Source organism: Perca fluviatilis, chromosome 21 (genome assembly GCF_010015445.1).
Source record: "Perca fluviatilis chromosome 21, GENO_Pfluv_1.0, whole genome shotgun sequence".
NCBI lineage: Eukaryota > Metazoa > Chordata > Actinopteri > Perciformes > Percidae > Perca > Perca fluviatilis.
The window spans coordinates 2,657,461-2,662,460 of NC_053132.1; the positions used below are offsets into that span (position 1 = coordinate 2,657,461).

Here is a 5,000-nt window from a genome sequence, read left to right on the forward strand (position 1 = left end):
AGTTGTCTGTAAATTTGGAGTGCTGTCAGTAGCAAGAAAAATGAAAACAATCTGTGCTACCTACACCGTGTTATCCTCCGGCTAGAATTAGCACCCAACGGGCCTAAACAGGGCAAGTTTTAAACGTGTTTGTAGCCTCTAACCATGCTCGAAATGGCATTACAAGTGCCTACCCATGTGCAGTGATTCCTTCCGAGGGGACACAGCGAATCTGACTGCAGTAGATGTGACAGAAGGGCTCTCTTGAGGGCTTTCACACGGGGAGCGACTCTTGGCCTGCGTAGTCGCATGGATCTCATGTGAACAAACAGGCGGACAACGCTCCGCGATTAAACGCCAGGCGATCAATGTGTGGTAACCATGGAGATTATGTGCACTGCTGTATCCCTGCCGTGTAACTGAATGAGATCAGCTGACTGTGGTATCATCTGTCCCTAATCACAGGCCGATTTATATCAAATAGTGTAAATAGGCCTACTAGTCTTTCCTTTCCACGGACTGTTTTATGGGATTGCGCCCGCTTGTCGCATTGCCTGTCAAACACACACAGTCAAAACCATGTGTATTTTTTAGTTATATATGAGAAGGGATATTTTCTTTTGAATCTCAAAATATTCTTTTAGATTAGGCTAGTTCTACATCCATGAATTTCTCAAAGTAAAACTTCACTTTGTTTTCAAGAAAGAAATGCTGATATATATTAAAACAATAACTTTAGCTCTTCCCTATTTCATTCAAGTGTATTTTTGTATGTATCTGGTTAAAAAAAAATACTGTTTATTTAGACAATTGTCTCTCTCTCTCTCTCTCTCTCTCTCTCAACTGTGTGTAATATGAGAACATTTGTCGGTAAATCAAATATGGACGTGCTCGCATTGTGTCATCCACCAGCGGAAGCGTTTTTTGGTCCAGTGTGGCGCAGTGCATTCTGGTAGTTGTAGGTTTTCTACACTTCCTCTTGAGCAATAGTTTTTTTCTTGTTTTTCTCTGGTCATGTAACACAAATTTTAAAATGTATTTAAGACAGCCCAGTTTTATGAGAAGGTAATCTTCCCAGCAGTGACACACTTCTTTAAGCAGCTGTGATGGCTCAGAAAAACAGGAAATGAAAACAGGGAGGCAACATTTGGAGACTCTAGGATGCTGATTTCTATTTTTCTGACTTACTGTATAACAGACTTTAATATGTTATTGGACAAAAAATCAGCAGATGAATCAATAATGAGAGTATTAACACTGCATCAGACAGCCTGTTGTCCTCTGCTCTGTCAAGTGTAAAATGGAGTCTGGCACACCTTTACCTTTCAGTCCCCTCCCTGTTTTGCTCCTCCCTTCAGTTTACACACAAGAACAAACTGTCTCTTAAAGTTACACACAGTCCATGAACACTTTACAGGAAGACAGAAACAAACAGACAACTGGGGCATGTTTAATCTCAAAAAAGCTTCAAAAACATCAGGGATTTTCATATTTTGACCCAGAAAAACTAAAAAAGAGGAACAATACACAGTGTCTGCAATGATATATTTACTAAACAACAACAACTTGTAACTGAGAAACCTTTAAATGCTACATTTCAAATGTTCAGAATCCATCACTTAATTCATTCATTATTATAGTTGAATTCTTTTAGGAATAATGCATGACATATTTTTAAATGAGCATTTTGGAAAAAGTTCACGTACCCCCTGTATTTGCATTTTGCAGAACTGTTTTTAAGTACATATTAACAATGGAAAGCAATTCTTACCAGTGTATCTTGATTGGGAATCAAATGAATGCAAAGAAAGTGACTTAATGAACTTGACTTTAAGATTTGTATTTGTTTATTATTTATTTATTTACTGTAAACAAAAGAAAAATGTGTGAATCTAGTCACACATGTGAATCTAGAGTCAATATAGTGTGCAGTAACTCCTAAAAAGTTTTGATAACTCACTGACGTCCAGTGATCACATTGCATCACTTTGCAGCAGTTCTAGTTTGGCTGCTTTCTCCGTGTCTTACAGGCCACCCATTTCACAAGAGCTGGAGTCATTTTTGGGGGATTTGGTTTCATCAACAGGTCGGCGACTAGCACTCTCCAAAATAGTGCTTTGCCTGAGCCCACTAGCATCAACCTGAGTCACGATAACTGGACTATGCGTAGCTGTAGGCGGTAGCTCAAGCTTGACGTGCTTTGGTGATATTTTAATTCGGCTTTACACATTAATGTGCATATGGTTTTCGACTTGTCTACGACCCGTCCGGGAGTTCTGGAAAATAAAAAGCTCCATTCAGAATTGTGTTTAATGCTGCATTTGTCCATCATGCTGCAGCCTGCAGCAGGAGGATGTGTAAGGAGGAAGTCACGAAGCCGAGTGAAGTGAAAATAAATTCAAACGCGTTATGCTTGGCCCTTAATCACATCGCAATTAATGCGTTAATGTAAACGCATTAAAACATAAACAGCCCTATATATATATATATATACATATAGTACTTTTACTGCAGTATACTGAAAGTATAACATAATATGTTTATACAGAGGTAATAAATGTGAAGATACCTTTTCAATGGAATTCCATTGCTAGGCAACAGCCTGGCCCCTTTGTTAACCCTCCGTCAGAAGATGATGTCATTCACAAACACTGTAACAGGAAATCAACTCGGAGCCAATCAGGAGCCAATTACTTTGTTTACGTTTTTTTTTTTTAAACAAAAGTACAAACAAACAATATGGCTCAAAATATTATACAGTATTATCAAGGATCAGATGCATACACAAAGAATGCAAACGTAAAACCAAATAATATAAGAATAAAACAAATACAAGAAAAATAATTAAGCTATTCTTCAGTAATAAGTACTTTTTCTATAACTTTAATAGCTTTTAGTATAGAAAACTAATGAATGGGTGAATTATATTAAAAGAAGCTTTCACTTTCACTGAATGTTTATGTTTACAACTGTTTAGTAACGTAACAGCGTGACGTAAAGCGTCTCTGATGTGATTTATAGCAAAGTACGGTGGGCGAGGTGGGTCAAAAGCGCCCTCCGCGCTCGTTCGAAGCGAAGGGGCTGCTGCTGTAGTAATGGAGGGGGTCACAGTCGGCCAGGTATTTGATGCGGAATGCATCCTCAGCAAACGGCCGAGAAAGGTAAGAGAAACCCGGACTGTCGGCCCCGCGGAGACCCGTCTCCTCTCCGGACATTTTTCTGACATCTTGTGTCTGTTTTCCGCAGGGCAAGTTTGAGTATCTGGTGAAGTGGAGAGGGTGGTCGTCTAAGTAAGTAAGCTAGCTAGCTGCTAGCCACATTACATGCTAACGACACATACACTGAAAATGGCACCAAACAATGCCAGGCACTGGCGCGGGCTTTCTCTTTACTCAGAACCGGCTGGTTAGTGTTTAACACACGGAGCGGTAGAGACACACAAAGAGCTGCTGCTGCTGCTGAAGCCGTTAATGCAACAATTATTCAAATTATTCTGACTGCCGTTTCACAACAAGCTGCTGCTGCTAATACCAGCACACATACACACACACACACACACACACACACACACACACACATACAACTACTACTACTGCTGCTGCTGCTGCTGCTAATACCAGCACACACATACACACACACACACACACACACACACACACACACACACACACACACACACATACTACTACTACTACTGCTGCTGCTGAAGCTGCTGCTGCTAATACCAGCACACACACACACACACACACACACACACACACACACACACACACACACACATACACACACACACTACTACTGCTGCTGCTGCTGCTAATACCAGCACACACACACACACACACACACACACACACACACACACACACACACACACACACACACACTACTACTACTACTACTGCTGCTGCTGCTGCTGCTAATACCAACACACACACACACACACACACTGCTGCTGCTGCTTATAACAACACACACATACACAACACACACATACACACACACACTCAAACTGCTGCTAATAACAACACACACACACACACACACACACAAACAGCTGCTAATAACAACGAACACACACACACTGCTGCTAATAACAACACACACACACACAAACAGCTAAGCACAAACAACGACACACACACACTGCTGCTAATAACAATACACACACACACACACGCTGCTGCTGCTAATACCAACACACACACACACACTGTTGCTGCTAATAACAACACACACACACACACACACTGCTGCTGCTAATAACAATATACACACACACACACACACTGCTGCTGCTAATAACAACATACACACACACACACTGCTGCTAATAGCAACACACACACACACACACACACTGTTGCTGCTAATAACAACACACACACACACGCCTACAAATAACAACACACATACACACACTGATGCTTATAACAACACACACACACACACTGCTGCTGCTAATAACAACACACATACACACTGATGCTGCTAATACCAACACACACACACACACTGTTGCTGCTAATAACAACACACACACACACACACACACTGCTGCTGCTAATAACAATATACACACACACACACTGCTGCTAATAACAACATACACACACACACACTGCGCTAAATAGCAACACACACACACACACACACACACTGTTGCTGCTAATAACAACACACACACACACACTGCTGCTGCTAATAACAACACACATACACACTGATGCTGCTTATAACAACACACACACACACTGCTACTAATAACAACACACACACACACACTGCTGCTGCTTATAACAACACACACACACACACACACACACCTGCTGCTGCTAATTCCAACACACAGAAAGACAAAGACACATACACACACACGCACACACACACACACAGAGAGACACACATACAGAGACACACACATTCTGAGAAATTAGGTATACTCTTAGGTATACTTTCATATAAAGGAGGTGTATTGACCATGGATTCCATAAATAAGTGTGAAACCTGTGGTATTAAGTTGT

The 5,000-nt window shown here is 41.0% G+C and overlaps 1 protein-coding gene and 1 pseudogene across 7 annotated transcripts in view; one reads left to right on the forward strand and one right to left on the reverse strand.

The window, feature by feature from the left end:
- Nucleotides 1-343, reverse strand: part of LOC120550714 (NLR family CARD domain-containing protein 3-like) — a 17,367-nt gene extending 17,024 nt beyond the window's left edge. For 3 of the 7 annotated variants that reach the window (XM_039787463.1, XM_039787461.1, XM_039787458.1), the window contains exons 1-2: nucleotides 174-343; nucleotides 1-6 (exon numbers count right to left, since the gene is read on the reverse strand). The exon at nucleotides 1-6 is cut by the window's left edge and continues 88 nt beyond it. The gene's annotated coding sequence lies outside the window, so the exon portion shown is untranslated. The remainder of the gene's footprint in view (nucleotides 7-173) is intronic. The other 4 variants (XM_039787464.1, XM_039787462.1, XM_039787465.1 and 1 more) reach the window with 2 other exon arrangements.
- A 2,699-nt stretch (nucleotides 344-3,042) lies between these two features.
- LOC120551584 overlaps nucleotides 3,043-5,000 on the forward strand; it is a 24,180-nt pseudogene continuing 22,222 nt past the window's right edge.